This window comes from Scleropages formosus, chromosome 6, assembly GCF_900964775.1.
Source record: "Scleropages formosus chromosome 6, fSclFor1.1, whole genome shotgun sequence".
In the NCBI taxonomy this organism is placed as follows: domain Eukaryota; kingdom Metazoa; phylum Chordata; class Actinopteri; order Osteoglossiformes; family Osteoglossidae; genus Scleropages; species Scleropages formosus.
In genome coordinates, this window is record NC_041811.1 from 19,366,492 (window position 1) to 19,387,415 (window position 20,924).

The window sequence follows — 20,924 nt, forward strand, 5'->3', positions numbered from 1 at the left end:
GATTTGAATACCTGGGGATACATGAAGTGATTCTACAAGTAGCCCACCGAAAATCTGAATCATCTTCAGAATGACTTGTGCAGTAAAGAATTTCCGATCAAGCACCATGACTTACGAAATGTTATTTGCGCCATCAAATATCTTTGCTAGTGAGTCAGAAAATATTGTAAGACATTGTAGTTACAAAATGCAAGTTCTAAGGACCACTTAAACCAAAATAATGACTTACTCTGTTCACATGCTTGAGTCCCATGACCTAAGTGGAACATCTGCTATTTTGATTTTCTCTCTTTTTTATATTGCTGGAGTATAATTCACTTGTTGACCTGTTTCTGCTTCCATTGCTATTACACACAGAACCTTTAATTAAAGTGTGACCAAAATGTATTGGAAATGTGACCTGTGTGGTAGCAAGCAAAATAGGCATGAAACATGAAACCACTTGGTTCACCGTTTACCACGTGACTTGGCACAGTACCCAAATTACCAACAGGCCATTGATAGGAGCCTAATTAAACCAATGGACGATAACCATCTTTCCATAACACAAGTACACACAGAGTACTGTTGCTCAGAGCAAAAGTAGCAGAGTTTAAAAAGAACAAAACAAAATTTTGCAGCAGTGGTCTGTTATATTTAAGAATAGAATTAAAATCTGAGTAATATGATGAAACACTCAAAAGGAGAGTGTGACTGGTCAGCCCTTTACACCTGGGAGTAATCCAGAGGTATTACAGATCTCAGAATGATCACCGAGATACCATCTTGGAAACCACGGCAACCAACGCCGGGTGCATAATAACGGCAGACATCAAAACCTACATCAAATTTGCCCACTGAAGTGCTGGGTTTCAATCCATGTCTTATACTGCAAGTGACGGAGTCAAGTTGTTGTTATATATACAGTATATATTATATATATATGTGTGTGTGTGTGTGTGTGTGTAAGTATATTTTATGTCCAGTATATGTATGTGTTTTATTGGGGTGACGGACATTAAAAGAGTACGAGTGCAGCACTTAATGGACTTGTTGGGAGATAAAAAGCAGATTCAGTGGAAAAAAATCCCTGATTGAATTACACTAATAATTTCTATTTATTGCATTCTCTCTGTCAAGAGTCATCATTAATTATGTCATATCCACATTCAATAGAGTCAACAAACAGAAATAAAATCAATACAAAACTTGATCAACATTTTTATTAGTTTAGACTCATGTATTTTCCGACATGTACTTCACACAGCAAGTAGTTGATTGGGAATGTGCCAAGTAAAAGCTGAGTATGGCTTATTTTCTGAAGTGCCATGATAAGTTTCAAATTATCTTCAGTAGCAGTGTGCAGGTAAACATTGTCCTGTAATATACATTATGGCCATATAAACTTGGAAATCCTTGTTTTCTTGAAAAATCAAATTGACAGTCACATGAATACATAAATTACAGAAACATGCAGTCTTCTGCTTCTAGCTTCTGCCTTGTCTTGACTTTCATTTTCTACCTTGTCTTCAACCTTTGAATCCTCCTCTTGTCCTAACTCTTAGCTGTTAATCTCCATCTTTGGTCGAAAGCTTCTATCCTTCACTTTTCAACTTGGCAGAGATGTAGGCAAAGTCAAGGTTGTATTCAAAGGGCATTTTGCCAAACTAGGCCTGTGGGTATTATACTGTAGTTCAATATGCAGCAGTTTTTCCGATTAAGCCTCTTGTGTAAGGGTACAACAGTTGCTTCCCTACAGGGATTCAAGCTTGTTACCTTTGGTTTGTTAGGTTTCTTAACCTTTCCACATTTTGCCACTTCTTAACAATTCATGATATGCACTGGATACATAACTCAAATTACTGGGGCTAACCAATAAAGGTGGACCTGAACTTCAAAAATAGATGAGTTGATCTGAAAACAGTGCTGTCAATAAGAAAAGAAGCAATAAACTATATTATTAAACTTTAAATACATTGAGTGTTAGAACTGTAAACATTTTTACTTTGGAACTGATCATTATATGCATGAAATAAGGACAATTTTATAATACATTTTTTAAATTAAAATGTGAGATTAAGCCAGCTGTCTACTATTAAAATAGATCTGTTTAAGGACAATGCCAGTTTATCTCAGAGGTTAATTTCTGAACAGAGCATATTTTAAACCAGCTATTACAATGTTAACTTGCTGCAGCAGGCAAAATAACACTTAGAATCTCCTCACACAGCAGCAGTGTGTGAGCTCTGCTTCACCCTCCCCCTTCACACCCTCACCTCTGACGGAGAAAGCTCAGCATCATGACCTTTACTGTCCACAACCAGGTCATTTCACCACAAAAAAATGGAGTGGAGAACAAGCGCTTCAGACAAACTTTCATTCAACAAAAGTAAATATTATATTCACTTCTGGTCTTTCACTGAATGAACACAAAGCAAGTACAAATCAAATGTAACCCTGATCATCACTTTTTTGACTTTTTAAAATGGTACCTAGAATAATGCTGATTCATTAGTTTAAGTACGGAGGCACAGAGAGCAGTGCTGGTGCCTCACAGGACCTGTGTAGTGCGAGAAAACGTGGGTTTGAGCCTTGCTCAGTCTGTGTGGAGTTTTCACGCTCTCCTGGTGTCTGTGTGGGTTTACTCTGGGTGCTCTGGTTTCCTCCCACAGTCCAAAGACATGCAGTTCAGGTGGATTGGTGACTGTGAATTACCCTTGGAGTGTGAAAGGGTGAGTGTCTGTGACTGTGTGCACATGTGGCTACCTTGTGATGGGCTGGTGTCTTATTCCAGGTATACCCTCTCAGCCTTGTACCCACTGCTTCAAAGACAGGCTCCTGTTCACCATGACTTTGCTCAGGATGAGCAGCTATTCAATTTTGATGAATAGATTAGTTTAAGTAGTCCTGTTTCTGATGGTTTTTGTTGCAGAAAACCTCTGAATTACCGTATGCTTTACTGATGTGGAATGTATTGCAGATTATGTTAAACGGAATGCATAATAAACTGACACTTTTGTAATTACATAACCCAAATTTGTGAAATTCAAGGAATATTTTAATATTTTAATTTTTCCTTTTTAAATTTTAAGTAAAAAAAGAGTGCTGGTACACCTTTAACAATTTTTGATCAATAGAAAATGTTTTCTCCATGATTGAAAAAGTAGGTGTACAGAGCCTTCTGGGAAAGTATCTACCTTGATGTGCTTTGAATCGGCATTCAATCATCGTAAATAATATGTAATTAATTAAGGGCTCAACCAGAAAATTCAACCAGCATACACTGGTGTACAAGGACAAGGATGAAGGAGCACTAATTCAAACTGCATAGAACATTAGCGGCTTAACTTTCTGAATCCCCGAAAAAAAAATCAATAGAGGAAAGAACAACTTTGTTAACATGACATGTAGATTTAATCAAATCTTAATAAAGTACTTATGTCAGAGTGAACATAGCACTTAGCATTTAGAGATCTCTAATAATGCCCAAAATGAAGTGGGCAGCATCATTGGTGTCAGCTTTTCAATTTCTTGGACTCTGTGGAAATCAAAATGCTGTCATTTTTAAAGGAACCTGAACAGACCTGAATTGAAGGTTTTAAAACCTATTTTAGTTGAATTCACTGAGCTGTTAAAACTGAAATTTTCAGCATAGCATTATATTTTTATCCGTTTATCTGATATTTAAAGAGAAGTTCATACTGATAATTAAATAAAGAATCCTAATCTTGCGTGTTGAGTGACATAATGCATTTGTGTCATGCCTGCGCTGCATTATGTGCGCGAGTGTATTACTATGACATCCAAAACATGTGCTTTGTGTTTGTCAGTGGCATGTGAAGTAAAAAGGTAAGGAAAAAATAAACAATTCTCCAGGAAGTTTTGACGACATAAGGGAGAACACAATATCAGAATGAAAAATGCACCATAATGTTTGGATATAGCACTAAAAAATATACATACACATTATCTGAAACTGCTTGCCCCATACGGGGTCGCGGGGAGCCAGAGCCTAACCAGGCAGCACAGGGCGTAAGGCTGGAGGGGGAGGGGACACACCCAGGACGGGACGCCAGTCCATTGTAAGGCACCCCAAGTGGGACTCAAACCCTAGACCCACAGGAGAGCATGACCCGGTCAAACCCACTGGGCCACCACACCACTACACCCCTCACTTAAAATTAAAAAAAAAAAAAACTAAAAAATATAATATAATACAAATTTAAACATTGATTTCACGAGTTCACATATGTTTGATTTTCGGGTCTCAACCCAACATGCTTCAAAACTGACTTGTATATAGGAGATATATAAGTCAGTATAAGGATGCCTCCCTTGGTCTCATTAAGTATTTTGGATCACCGCCAAACTCCTCAGTGTTCAATAACACCCAGCAAGACCACTTGGTAAACTGTAAAATATTGCGTAAGTAATCATCCTTGATGCAGGATGCGCAATCCCCTGCTAACCATATTACTTTACTGTGCATTGAATTTAATGCAACTCCTACATTTATAAAAAGGACAATATTACCTTGAAGCAAAGGCTCAGCATGTTGATATCAGGCATGACAGCAGAATAATATGAATAATTTTAATTCATACTGTGATTGTAGCTTTCAATTCACTGCTGAATTTGTTTTAAATTACACCGTAACATTCATATAAATATATTCTTGGATTGCAGTCATAATTGATAGCCTGGTGCACACATACAGCTGTAATGTAAAAACAGTTGCACTTTTTGCAGTATGAAGGTATATATTTTTATAAATAATAATTTAAAATGTAACTGTTGAGAAACAGATAAGGCAATGCAGAACAAAACTCTTACATACCTCTTCTGTACACACCCAGAATAGCGCAAACTCTATTCGAAGAGATTTACTTTATGAAATTTTATTTTGCATGCAAGTCATAACACTGTGAACTACTTATATATCAGATGAACAATGAATCATATATCTTTCATTATTATATATATGCATTCCCTTATTTTTACATATAATTATTAGTGCATTTGATTTTTCTAAAACAACAGAATATTTGAGTATTTGTTTATACAACTAGATTATTATACAACTAGATTATTTTTACTGGAGCAATTCAAAGTATCTTTCTTAATAATAATACATCAACAGAAGCTGTAAATAAGGTTACAAGTGCATCTTTCATGTTACATGGCAACGGTCTTAGCTGCCATGATACCTGCTTTTGCTTGATGTGTTGAATCCATATATATATATATATATATATATATATATATATGGAATCAATTACGATGCAGAATATATTAGCCCAGACAAAAGTTGTAGGTTTCAGGACAGGACAGTAACATTACAGTGCAGATTGACATTTACCAGATCCCTCTATAAATACCACACAAAGAGAGGGGCCACATCCCTTTGCGACTGATCTCACCGCTGCTAAAAAAGCACCACCATGGAAGCAAACAATGAGCGGCAGGACATTACAGAGGATCAAATGGTTCAAGAGATGGCCATTACATTATTAAAAAAGAGACATATATAAAATTACAGATAATCTGTATGTCTGCATTTAAAAGCCTGCAAAGCCACCTTAAACTGAATAATGGGTTCAGCCTACAAAGTTTGAAGCTTGGATATATTTAAGTTGCATAAAGGTCAGGTTTCATGACTTAAAGCACGACAATATTGACAAAAAGAATTTATGAGTTTAAGTGTTTTTAGAGTGCAGGGTGGCTGGCAGACAAGAAAGTACTGAGTGAACCTTGTTGGACTCCAGTTACTAGCCTAATCAGATGTCGACCATGTTTTTAAACAGACAAAATTACGCATAAAATCAGCCACATATTTTTTTAGATTTTTTTTGTGTAATAAAGCAACACAAAAAGTGTATTTTACAACTAAGGTAAAAATCTGTCACTTAAAAAACCTCTCATTTTGAGTCATTAAAGGTCAGCAAGAAACATATTGCCAAAAAAGGCCTCCATATTTGTGGGAAAGAAAATCCCTAAAGCAAAATCTTATGCTCTTGAATAGCTACGGTTATTAATTGTTTCAGCTGCACATTCAGGCGTAGGTTCAAATCTGATTCAGGGGTTTTGCATGTTCTCTCCGTGTTCACAATCCAAAGTCAGGCAAGGACGAAGTTAGTGGTAACCGTACTCCCTTTTCCCAAAAAAACCACGACGAATGGTCACCATCAGTCAAATTCCACTCACTGGCCACTAACCCAAGTATAAACCTTTGCACTTCTTTAACAGCTTAGATTTAATATTTGATTAAATCGACCACAGATTGGATTGTTTCAACTTTCTTTTTATACATCCCATGGCCATAACAGAGGGTATCCTCAGTGAAAAAGAAATACGCCTCAGAGTGTAGCTTTGCTCCTCTCATAAAACCAGAAACAAGCTGAAAGTCTTTGAGAGGTAACAGACAGCAGTCCATCTCAATAGCATGTCGTAATTGTTCATCATACTACAACCTGTTGAACTGTTATTCCTCATCCCATTTTGATCTTTAGATTCAAGTGTGCCTATGCTATAGCAGTACTGACAAACAAGTTGAAAAACACACTTGGCATAGTCTAACTCAATTTTGTTTCCCATTACCAAAGCTCTCAGAGATTTAACCTTTATTTTAACTAGCGTAGTTGTCGTTTGCTGGGGTGCCACTGTTTTGTGAAAAATGAATCACTCTTGTAATGAAACTAACTTGACCGCAAAGCGCTGAATAACTTTATCGTACTTATGAATATATACAAAGAAATTGATTAATTTCTCGTGGTGCTAATGACTAAGGAAGGTCAATTTCCAGTTGCACATGAGCAAATCAAATACAGTTTAACAGAGAAACTGAGCAATTTATGGCAATAGAGACATGATGCTTCATTGAGGTTATAAATACCTGTTTTTTCATGCACTATACAGTTGTAGAAAACCATCTCACAGTCATTACTGCTTAAATTATTCTTGTTATTATTCTTGCCCTGAAGATGGAAAAAAGGAAAAAAGCTTAAAAGTCACTCGTGGGAAGCATTGCATTTATGACACCAAATGTACCAGTCAGGTGTCACGATCCGTTTTCAAGTCTCTGGTGAATTATGGCCGAATGCCTCTCTATAGCGAAGATGAAACCTCCAGAATTCTGTGAATCCAAGCAGCATGACATTCTAACTCTCTCTCCACATCGCATTAATTACATTCATTACTGTTCTTGCTCACATACATGCACACATGTGATGAACGGTAAGCCTCTTTCATTACTTCTTAAATTATCGAGAGGTAATTTAGAGAGAGTGTCTCCATTAGTTCAATATTTTCCCATATCTTTAACTAAACCTTAAATATATGTTTACTAGGACAGTCTTCAAGTTTAATCACCTCGGTTTGTGCAGAGGTAATTAAAGAAACTGCTCAGGTCAGTTTTTGCCGAGTACTCATTATACTTTCAAGAAAATGTCAGAAAAAGGGACAATTTAATCCTCGGTGAGTCCCCCCCGCCCGCCGCTGAAAGATTAGAGTGCAGTATCACTGGAGAGATAGCTTTCTGCAGGAGTGACAGTGCGTCTCTAAAAGTACCTAACGACTCTGGGCTCTCCGCAGCACCAACTGAAGCAGGGCCAGCTTCCCCGTGTGACTTTCCTGGTGAATTCTGGTGCCTTGAAGATTGATTTTAAAAATTCAAGCACATTTTGCACGTGACAGAAATTACTACAAAATAAATGCGTACAACTGCATTGAGAAATAATAAAAAAAAAAAAATCGGTGGTAGTGACTTACATCATGCAAACTGTCAAATATAGTCTCTTTTGTCCAACTGCCAAACATTGTTTTCAGTGTACTTATATCTTCATTTGCGGCTTTGCTTCACAAATGTGAACAACTCAGAAATAAAATTAAAAACTGAAATCGATGGATTTATAATCTTAGAATATAATTAATGTCTGAAATGGCACAGGCAAAGGAAAAAATGCTATTGCTCAAGTAGACAAGGGTGAAAAAGGGGGCCTATTAAAGTGGTTTTCTCCATACATTTCCCAGTGGTTGCTGGCACGGCTGACTCTCGTCGGAGCCTGTTTGTCAAGAGACAGGAGAGCCCTGTCCATTTTAAAATTCACATTCTCACAGTAATGATCCTAAAAGCTGCAATTAAGTTGACTGTCACAGCCCCGAGGAGTGACACGGCAGACGCGGCCCCAGCCGGAGAGCTCGGTACCCATTAGTTCCCGGGGGGATTGCTCCCTGGAGGACAGATGCCTTTTTTGTCAAGTGTTGGTGGTCTCGCCTCACTCAAAGGTTCCTCCGTTCTTCTCTCATCCACACCACGTCACAGGTGACTATTCCCTTAAAATAAAAAAATGTCCGTGAAAGAAAGCAATGTCTTTCTTCAAGGACTACTAGCTCTTAAGACAAATTTTACTCTCAATTATATGAATAAATAACATAAGAGATGGAAGATGGTGATGGTGGTCTAGAAATTACAAGTGCTTCAGTGAAATCCAGTTTGTTTTCAACCTAGACTGGTCTCCAAATATAGATCTGTGTTGTCAAACTGCTTTAACGTCCTTGGGTAAATGTGCCCTTAAAAGGAACTAATTCAAATTCATAATTGGGAACAATCATATAACACTAAAAATTTTGTTTCCTCTTTAGTTAGTCTTTTTATATGCATTATCTTAAAATGATTCATGACCTGCATTGTCAGTAAACATTTGTAAGACAATGCAAAAGTCTTCAAAGAAGGAAATATCTGAAAAAATAAACATGAACTTAAAATAATAACATAACAGAATGTATTGGACAACATAATATTCTGAATATCTTCTAATTTTTTAGCTGGGTATTTGAGCAAATGTATATACTCTATATACTGTCATCCATATACTCCTGTGTGTGTCTATGGGCATATACATAAAACCCCATAATTTCTCACCTGTAAACTCCCATTTGTGTATGAATATATATAACCTCACATACTCTCCCACATATACTAAAATGTATACATATTTAGACAGCCATCTGGGCAAATATAGCAAAAAGGAAAAAAGCTTTTAATTAGCTGAGTGAATATGGTTTGCTGAATATGAAAAGCTGAAGTCTACTCATATTAAAATTGCTCTAATTTTCTGTGGAAAAAACTCACATCTGAAAAGCCCTGACCACAGTCAATCACACTAAAAGCTACTGGTGTTTAATTTGATTTACCAATATAAAATGCAAATGAGGTGATTAAGTGGAGTGGAAGCCAGAAAAGAAGCCTCTTTTAAACCATCAAGTTAAATGTGAACAGACAGAGGACTGGCGGCACAAGGAATATTTTAGCATATCCGTTTGATTATAGCTACAAAAATTTAATTAGTGTGCCTAATTACTTGACAAATTGCTCTGCATTACTGAAAGGGAAAGGGGGGAAAATGGACAAAATTTAGACCAAATGGTCCCTGCCAGTATGTGAAAAGCATAATCAAATTAATGGAAAGATGGTACAACAGTCTCGTACAATGACAAATGAGATAATGTGTGTAATTAGGCAAAGCCCAAGTCTTAGTCCATATGGTATGTTCCAACCCTTCTTTATTGTTTTATTCAGTGACAAGCATGCGGGGCTTCATACACCTCTGCAGTGAACAAGTAAATTGTATACTGGATACAGTAACTGCAGACTTTATAGTATAACTAAATCAATACATATGGAATATGGCTTTTTTAAACAAATGCAAGGTCCTAGTGGTTATATTGATGTAGATTTGTTGCAATGCTGAAAAAAAACTGTCTCTGGCTACCTAGAAAGCTACAGGTATACGAGTTTTGTATTTAATTTTGACTCGGATTTTTTAGGTAATGAAGGGAGAAGATGACATCATTTTAGTATCCTGAGAGCAAGACAAACAACTGCATTCTGGGTGAACTAGAGTTGTCTGCATCTGCTTAAATTTTTTACAAAAAATTGTTCATGTGACACAGCAACACACACACACACACACACACACACACACACGCACTGGCTGAAGCTGCTTGTCCCAAGCGGCGGTTGGAGCGAACTGGAGCCAAACTCAGCAACACAGAGCGCAAGGCTGGAGGAGAAGGTGACACACCCAGGATGGGACACCAGTCCATCACAAGGTACCTCAAGCAGGAGTCAAACCCAAACCCACCAGAGAGCAAGACCCAACCAAGCCCACTGTGCCACCGTGCCCGCCTGACATGGCAACCTTCAGCCAAAGAAGCGGATCGGATGGGTTGAAGCACTGATGAGACACCATATTTGAATTTGTTGGTTTTTCAGGCATCTAAGATCTTGAGCAAATACTGTATATCAAAGCTTAGCCAGCTGTGACACTATGCATGAAAATCACGTGGCCATGGCATTGTGTAACTAATACAAGTTAACGTGCAAGACTAAACCCTAATATATTGTCTCTAAGTAGGCACATATTTTACTCCTGACTCCACTGTATATACATAAATATAGAATAGCAGTAACTACCACAACTATGAGAATTATGCATTTCATTATCTGATAATGATGCAACACGCAATAGAGGCCTCGTTGGGGTGGCCTATTTATTTAATTTTACTGGCATGCTGCACTTACCTATTTATATACAAGGATACCCCCCTAATATTGAGAATTACATTAGTTTGTTTTAAAAAAAAATTGCTGTACTAATCTCCTAAGAGAAGAACACAAATATTGAGTATTTGACAAGAAAGACTGCAACTACGCAGGAAGAGACTTCATTAAACATTGAACTGTGAACATATTTACTAAAAATGATAGTACAGGCAGTGTATATACCATCAGCCAGTAAGGTGTTTTCAGTCTGATGAGTGTCCATTCAACACACAATGGAGTGCGAATCACTTGAGAACGTGGAAATTGGAAACTATTCAATTAGAGCAGCTGGAAGCACTTTGGGACCTTCAAGGGCTTATGTCAGTTAAGACAATATGTCTCTCATGTTCTTACAAGCAATCACATCAAAGCAAGACATGCTTGTTTGTGAAAGAACGAACTGACCAGAATAGAAGATGGTTTCCTTACACTCAGGATTTTTCAGCATCTTCGACTGACTACGTGTGACCAGTTTTTAAGGTCATATGTATTTGAACTCTTTTTTTTTCTCCTTTTAAATTCAAAGCCAATACAAAATGGGCTTGTATGGTTTTACAATCCAATGAGCTTGTCAGTGCTAAAGCTAATTTCTATTTGATATGAAATCAGAAATATAAATAAAGCTTCAGTGTTCCCTAATTTACTGGCCGAGATAAGTATTCGTAAAGCAAGACCTGCACATCTGAATCAGACAGCAGAGTGTTTGACTTATCTGCAGTGACTGGGCCATGGTCTACCTTAGATGTGAGCTATCTTCTCACTGGAAAACAGATACACATTTCAGTGTACGCTGATGAATAGGGAAGGACAGCAATTCATGTGTTCCATACCAAGCTCTTCAGAGAGGTCAAATTTCTTATAACTTTCAAAAAAATGTTATTTGGCAACATATTTGACAGGACAAAGTAACATAATTGTCTAGTTTGGGTCTTGACTATAAATTTTGATCAAACTGATGTTCTGAGATTTTAAGGATGAAAGGTAACATCCTTTCCATGACAGAGAAAAAGGTCAAAAACTCCACCACACACCTGGGGTCAACGAAAACATGCCTAGCAGCCAGAACAAGGGCTCATCAGATGATGTTGCAGTTGAGAGTCAACACACATCAGGTCACGTCATCACGTCAACACACAAATCAGCAAGTCCAAGATGGTAATATGTTTGTGAACCAAGGACAGCTGGCTTGCTGCTAGGATCTGATCATATACAGAATTTGTCAGAACAAGCGCTATTTGTATTATTTACAAATAAATCTTGACATATACTAACATATTCTTTAACTCAGCCACTTCCTTTTTTTCTCACTAGACGTAGAGAGAATTAAAAATTGCTTCCTAAAAGGTCATACTGTCAGGCACTTCATGCCTACCAGCCCATCACATATGACTGCAGCTAAAATAAGCATACATTTTACCACTGAGGACCCTGATAAAAAAAAAGGTAATTTGTGTTTCTGTCATATATAATTAATGAGACATGACCTAAGCAGTTTAAACCAGTTTATATGTTTGTGAAGCCATTTCAGTGACTGCTTATCTAAATATGGTCAATGGAACTCAAGGTCAGTTCTGGGAATTGCAGCACATGCAGCAGAATTTGCCCTGGATGGGATACTGAGCAATTTACAATCACTGAGTAACATGTCTTTGGTTGTTAATGGAATTTAAAGAACTGAGAAGAAATTTCCAAGAGCATTGAACCTCCAACCAGACAGAGCTGGGACAGGATTTGTACTGACAAACAGAGCTCCGAGACCTGTTAAACCACCATGCTTCCAATAGCACCTTTACTGAATCTATAGTTTTTTTAGTTATTTATATTTTGTAAAGACAAAATGTGGAATATCATAAACCGCAACAACATAGAAGATTCCTCAATCTCTGGACAGTACAAAAATTAAAAATTATTCGAGTAAAATATATATTTATATAATACCTTTACAACCAGTGTCAATTATGAATGCCAGACTTCGAAACACTCTAGACAGGTTGTAGATATTATTCAAATAGATTAGCATCCTCACTCTGCCTGTCAACAGCAGACTGACAAGCTATTAGTATGCTATTTTAAAAACTCTGAAGAATAGTTTGCTTTGACATTCTGGATGAGAAGCTGCAGAAAATCCTGACGTTGTGCATTCATTCCCTTCTTCCAGAGATAATCTGTTCTTTTCCTGTACTCTCCTCAAATGCAACTTTGACAATCTGAGCAGGGTAAATTCATAAATATAGGTGCACAATGGAATACAGGACAGGTAGAGCATTTGCTCCACACCACACAAACCACGTAAGAGTGCCAGTCACCAAAGGAGGAAGAAGCAAACGTGAGAGGCAAAGCAATTACTTTTGTGAACGCTTAAAAATTAACTGTGCATTCATGCGACTCCATTCCTCCAAATAATGGTAGGTTATAAAACACGCATGAATAAATTGATATATTTTATGATGGACAGGTGCATTTTCACAGATTCACCCTTTGTACTGTACATTTCCTAGCTGCTACTGAAGTACCATATTAGATTTCAAAACATTAATATCACAGAATGTGTAATAAATAGAAAAACATGTAACAAGAGTATGTATAATACTTTCAGTTGTTTCTGCATTATAACAGAGGTGAAGAACATGTCAGAGATAAAGAAAAAATTCAATTTTTTTAATACAACACTGCATCTGCTTTGAAAAACTTGTATTTCTAACTTCTAACATATATGTAATTTATGGAAATTTCAACAATTTCAATCAGAATCAAGCATAAAATAAATTTTAACAATTTATGCTAAATTTTAACAATTTTGAAAGTTTTATACTTACAAATGAAGCAAGGAAATGTATTTTTAAAAGTGAATGCGCACTGCTAAAACAAACATGGGTGAAAAGAGGACAGTGCAGTGGCAGTCACGTTAACCCTAGCTGACGCTGCAATGTTCCAGTACACATTCACAATGTGGACATTCTTATGGACACTCTTTAGTATACAGGTGACACAAGAGCAGGACATGCCTTTCAATAGATTGCTCTGCACAATAGTTGTGTCTTTCAGCACTGTCTGGCTATTGATAAAAAATAAACAAAACAGGCTTGTGGGCCTGGTGCCATTGGCAGGACCCTGGAGGACGAGTACCTTCCATTAGAGATTCAGAGCTTCTCAAGTGTCAGCGTCATCCTTGATAAAGGCCCAACCTTTGGGAGAATCATCATATTACCATACATTATTGTGGGAAAATGTGCAAAGCCAAATGCATTCGCTTAAATATACTGACAACGGAGCGTATTCTGTATTTTTGGCAAGTGGGCCTAAAATAATCCTCCTTAATTTAGAAATCTATATAATGTACACATTTTCCACATTTGTATACAATCTTTTTATATTTTACATATGCTGAAGATAAGTGCTAAAAAATTTAAATCATGGAGCTTTTAGAACCATGTTATAAACACATTTAACTGCAGTATGCATATTTTTTAATGATATCCTTACTACACAGGCAATTCGACTAATAACAGCATTAGATTATGGCAACATGATGATTAAATAATGATTCCACCAGAAAAATGTACACTACAGTAAAAATACAAAATATGAATGATGTTAATTACTACAATTCTCCCTGTCACCTCATGGCAAATCATTCTGCTTAAGTACAGACACCAAAGTTTTCTGCTGGGACTAGCATTACTCGACTGAAAGGAATCAAGAAAGTGTGAGAGAGTGCTGTATGCGAACAACAGCAAACTTTGCTTTTTTTGCACTTACTCAGGGTAGGAATATTGCATGAAATATTTATTGTGATTGCTGTCATTGGTGTAGAAACAGCCCCAGTGCTTCTGTTGTCCCAGAGTGCATTTTGAATCGCCGGCAGACACACAGGAGCACATGGGCACAACCTGCAACATTCTCTATCTCTAAATAATTTATATGAAAGACACTTTAAAAATAAATATATAACGCATCAATGACTTTATTGCATAATTATTCAGTCACAAAAAAAAATTCTGACTCCACTACTATTCTTCTGTATTCTTCGAAAAAATGGGGATGGTTATGCCATTATGGCACCATGAGGTTAATTCAAGAAAATGAAGAAATAAATACATTTTCCTGTAACCACTTCTTAAACTTCCAAATGGCAAAGTGTTGAGTCATCACAATATTAATGGGGCATGTGTTTAACTGGAAATGATGCTGAGAAAGAATACATTTAGTAAACCACATGCTGTGGTTTTCAGTTTGTTTTCCAAGGACACTAGTAATACATTTGGAGAAAACTGCAAAGCCATTTAATTTTTTGTTGAGCATGCTCCATATGCTTTTAGAAATCACCTCAAGCTTTGCAAACTTGCATGCCCCCTTTCATTAATGACAAAATGCTGAAATGAAAGATTTACATTATATTTCACTGTTCACTAGTCCTTTAACAACCTAAATAAACAGTGATCATTTCTTTTACTTATCTGAAAATATTTCAGGTACTTTTTTATATGCAGGATTGTGTCCTTCACTGTAGTCTCATAAAGGAGTGTATATTCCCTAATGTATCAGTATTTGTGTTCATAAATCCGAATAATATAGACTGAAACGTTCTGAAAGAAACAGGGATATTGATGATAAAATGGCAAGAAAAATACAAATAATTTAATAAATAACATATAAGTAGGCCAAATATAAGTTATAAAGATATGTTTTAGACTTGCTACGCATCTTTATTATATTACTAACCAACTGCCTCTGCTATTACATTACTAACCGGCTGCCTCTGAACAGAAACAATTATGCAAAATTCATCACCATATTTAAGAAGGGAGAAAGTATGATCAGCAGTTTATAATTCAGATGGACTATTTGAAATGATTAAAAAAGTGAAAGCCATAAAAATAAAACTTATACTCATCATGTAGCTTTAACTGCTCATTTAAATAGTGAGCTGCACTTTGTGTCTTCACCCAGACTTATTACTGGTCATAACCCAACAGCTCTCCGGCAAGAACATGCATATTCAATACAGAATTACTCAGGCACCCTTGGTGAGGAACAGAATGGTCAAAGAGCCTTAATGTGGCGAGAGATATGATCTGAATCAGTCTGCTATGATTTGGAAAAAGAGTACCGCTTCAAGTTAGGGGCAAACGAAAACTTTTTGTGTACAACTTACTTACAACTTAAAAAACAGTTTCTTTAATAAACAGTTAAAATTGCTTCTTTAATATTTTGAAAGTTATCCTAATCCTTCAACACAAAACTGAAGAAACTCAATCTGTGATTACCACAAAATGCAGAATTTGTTTATTTGGATTTAAGTATATTAAAAACCTGTTTACTGCGCTTTTCATATGTAACACAGTATACAGCTGCAAGGCGTTTTCACCCGCTGTCATATGCAGTCTGTTTCGTTGTCATCTCTAGTTTACTTGTTTGCTTGTTCATCCAGCACCATGTCATTCGCCAGATCGCTCTTGCAAATGGGACTCATGACAATTGAGCTGTATTTCTGAAGGCTGCATTTTTTGTCTCTGTACATAAAGACTATCATAAGTGCTTGGCTATCGCTCAAAATTGTTGAAACCTGCTGGATGCTGTTGTGAAAGGTTATGAACAGCTCTCTCTTCCTCACAGATGTCTATTTGCAAATGAAGTGCTGGGTGACTTTCACTTGAATGGAAGGTTTATTTTGTTATTTATTTTTAATGAAAGCCTCATACATACTGAAATAACTGACCATGAATAATAAAGGTGCTGGAAATGGTGAAAAACTCTTAATGTGTTGAGTCTACTACTTCAAAAATCAAAAACCTGTAACGTATACAGCAGTTTTCCCTGTTTTCTACCAAGTTTTGCTGTAATCCGCTCACAACTCACCCTCAGATGAAAACGCCACTGCTCAGAGGCAGAGGGCAGTTGACGTAGGTTTCTTTGATTCACATCTCTGCCATCTTGGACTTCCTTTCTCTCTGAGAGTGAACTGGAACCATGTGGGAGGGCTAAGTGCTGACTGGAGGAGAAAAGCATCCCTCAGTGTGAGTAACCAGCAGTTCACAGTGTTTAATGGACTGATCAAGGCTGCATGCAATGAGAATCAGAGGGGAGGATTCCTGCCTCTTATTTCAACTGCCCGATGAAACATGCCAATTTGTTGCACTGTGGCTGTAATACATGTCACAGCATCACATATTCTTACAATAACAAGCGACACAAATATATCTGATAAAATTAAACGTACTGAATTTTTCTTGTGCTTCATATGAAATATTGAATGGAATCAGAACATAATCACTGAATTAGTGAATAATAATTATTGAATTATTTCCCGTTAAAACTTAAATCCACAAAATTTATTAAGACATTTAGTAATATTTTATTGCTGGCTGAATTGCCCACTTTATTAATACACTGTGCATTTATAATCTATGGCCAGAATTTAAATAGCTGTATCAAAATAATCCATCCATTGGCAACAACCACTTTGTTTCGAGTGGGGTTGCAGCGAGCTGGAGTCTAACCTGGCAACACAGGGTGCAAGGCCAAGAGGGGAGGTGACACACCCAGGAAAGGACACCAGTCTGTTGCAAGGCACCCCAAGCAGGGTTTGAACCCCAGACCCGCCCCACAGTCGGCACCAGCTGAACCCACTGCGCCACCATGCACCTGAGATAAAAAAAGATAAATAAACCATAATAATGATTAACTTAAAGCAGTTGCTGTTGCCAGTTCTTCTACTCATTTCTCTGCACTGACTTCCCATAGCTGCCTGATCAAATTTAAGACCCTGGTTATGGCCTACAAATGCATCAATAGAACATCCACTACACCCCAACCAGACTGCTACACTCTTCCATATGTGCCAGCTTGGTGGTCCCGCGCGTGAAAGGTAAAACACGGAGGTTCTCGGTTCTGGCTCCGTTATGCCGGAACGACCTTCCCCTCTCACTCAGAACCACTGAAACTCTGTCCACATTTGTAAAGGGTCTGAAAACTCATCTCTTCCAGACTCACTTTGCCCATGATCTCTTAAGTTCATGTAAGGAGTAAATGTTCATGCACCATAACTTTAAGATCATGCCCGGTTAAACCTTGACGCAGCCGCTACTCCTGTAATGTACGTAAATGCCTAGTTGTAAATTGTTGGAAAGTGATCAGGAATCGTCAATATTCTGAAAGTTTTATGCAGCTTCTTGTGTGATTGTGTGACATTGGTGCATATAGTGGAAAGAAAAAACTAACTGCACTTAAGAATCACACCTCTGCAAGTATGTCTCTCTTTCTCCTAATGTAATGCACACATTGTATTTTTTGGAGAAAAGCGTCTGCTAAAGGAATAAATGTAAATTTGTAGATAACTTATACATCTGTGCACAGCTGCTGCAAAAACCACAATCTGTTCTACTCTAATGTACACAAGTGTGCAGTGCAGTTGCACAAGTGCCTTTGAAAATACAGATTTCATGGAATTTTCTCTAACAGGTCAAGCGACTTTATTTAGCCCTGAAAGCAAGCAGTGACAGAAATGAGAGACAAGTTGTCACAGATACAGCACTATATTCTTGCATTCAGATACAGAGAACTCTTCTATCTCTCCATATAAGGCATTCGGCCAAGTCCAATACATAGACTTTCATGATTAAAAACTACAGGCAGCATTTAAGGATTTTTTAACATTTTTTCGAAGGACTGAGAAATAAATGCAGGTGCTCATTTATAAAGCTTTTCTGTGCATGGGTTACAAGTTAGTTGTTGCAAGTTTTCTAAGATCAAGGATATAAGAACCATGTTTTCCATCTGAACTTATGACATCAAAGCAGCACAACACAGCCGTTTACAGTCGACCACTGCTTAACTTCTAGCATTGGTCCTAATATCAAGCCAATAAAGAAGAACGCTAAAGGTGGTCAGCCCTCGAGAATGTACTAAACAGCCCCAAAGACACTGAAACAATAACAAAGTCACAAAAAATGTCAGGATGGCACAGAATTTGTATGTTTATTAACATAGTATGTCTATACTGTCTATGAACTTAGAATAACTTGAAACACTGGGGAAGAGAAATACAGTTTGAATATCTACATAAAACAACTCTGAAGAAATAAAAAAAATGCTAAATTTAAATTTAATTGAATATGCAGACTTATTAATACCATATTTCAATTTTCTATTGGATTGTACGTAGCATTATGCTGCATTCTGTACAATTACACTCTTGCTTTGCACTCTAAATGTAACATCCGTATAATAAAATGTGTATGTATTTCCCATTAAGATGATGAAACATTAATCAGTTTTATAGCCAGACATTTCCACAAAGCACCTTTTTCCTCACTAAAATTAAAATAAAAAATTAATCAAAAGAGAACTGAATGTATACATGCTCATTAATCTCAAAGAGAGTAAAAAAAAGTTATTATAATATGTTCAATATGTATTATTCTAACATTTAAATGCTACTAATATGATTATTCCTCGGCAATTAGGATCTTGGAATACTAAAGCTTTATGGCAGAGTGATTGTCCATTCTGATTCTCAATGGAATGCAAGGGCAGTGTTTCATTGAACACTGGTTGGATGGGTCTTGGCATTTCCATCTGAATATTTGTACTTTCTAGAGATCTCTCAACCCAGTTTAAAAGATTATTCTTAAATTAAGATTAAGAATTAATAGAATTCTTATATAAAGAGTTATTTATAAACATTGTCAAAGTCCCCCATCTACTCAATCCACCCATTCATCCATCCATTCGTTATCAGCAACAGCTTGTCCAAGGGGTCACAGTGACACAAAAGTCCTATTTCATTAAGAATAATCAGATGAAATAAATATGGAATTATATATTTATTTATTCTCTTGAAGCTTTTTCTCAAAGGGAGCGTAACTTCAAATTATACAAGTCGCCCTATTTTTACAGCAGTGCATGCAATGAAAGAACTCAGACGAAGTTTGTTGCTCATCAATTTATCATTCTTATTTCTACTAAATTAGGAGTCAAAAAAATTTAGCCACCTGTCCAGTAGTCTGGTTATTAGACCAGCAGTCCATTGTACATTGTAACATTTAAAGCTATGTGACACATAGCTTCATTCATTTAGTAGATCATTTTCTCCAAAGAAAAGTCATTGGATATATCCTATTAAAAACTGTCAGAGTGATCACTGTCAGATGCTCACTTGATGAGCCAAGTGTACACACACGGTATGTGATTCTGTGGAGTAGAGGGGTTTCTCTTGTCTCTGTGCCGTGATCATTGTGATTTTCCGATGGACAAAATATTATGTCCGTTCAAAGTGAGAATACAAAACTGCTGCACACTGATGCCACGGTACTTTTTGGATATCTTACAGAAGATGACACCACATTTTGATATGATCACTTTTTCCGGCTCGCCGTGACCCGGCTTGGGACAAGTGCTTGTTGATAATGGATGGATTTTCTGAAAAAACTGGTGGGAATAAGTAAACCTCTCATTCTCTTTAGGTTAACGTTAATAATGAACCATACAACTGTATAACAATTTAAGTACCTGGGAACATTCACAGAACAGACTATTTGTTTTAAATCAGAATGAAGGACATAATTTTAAGAATGCTAATCAGCATTTGTTTTAACCAGGTTAGGAGTTTTGCTATTACTATACATTGCATGTTTTCAATGTTTTTCATATGTTCCATACATTCTGGAAGTGGCATACAAATCTCTCTGATAGAATTTTTCTTTTAATATGACAGCTTGGTGTGGAAATTTGACTGTGCAGAGCAAAAGTAAACTTTCATAACTAATTCCGGTGACAGGCAAGATAACTGGCAGGCCACGAAAACAGCGAATTTCCAAAATTATGGTATAAAAAAAGCTGGGAAGAGTTGCTGAAGACACTTCTCATCCTCCAAACTCCCCATTTATGGTTCTTTGTGTGGCCAGAACATGAAATTTTACAAGGGCAAATAAGAGTGTGTATAGAATTGTATCTTTAACTCTGTATGCCATGCAGGTTGTAAAATTCAGAATAATTGTTAACAATCTCGGAAATATGTAGTACCACGAAATTCTCATGTACTTATCTCATTATAGTCCAGCTGTAACCACCTGTCTAAATGAGTCAGTGAAGGCATTCTTTTTCAGCTGTATGTTTTTCAGGTTTTAGTACTGCATTGTTTAATATTTTAACATGTATTTTATTAATTTCAATGTGGGGAAAACCCAAGACACTACACCAGAAAATAAAATGAATCAAATTAAACTAAATCAAATCATTATTCACAAGTCCTCCAGATGATAAATATCAACAGAACTGACTTGAAGGAATATGCACATTCTGTAATTATTTTACTGACATTAAATTATGAGCACTAACAAAT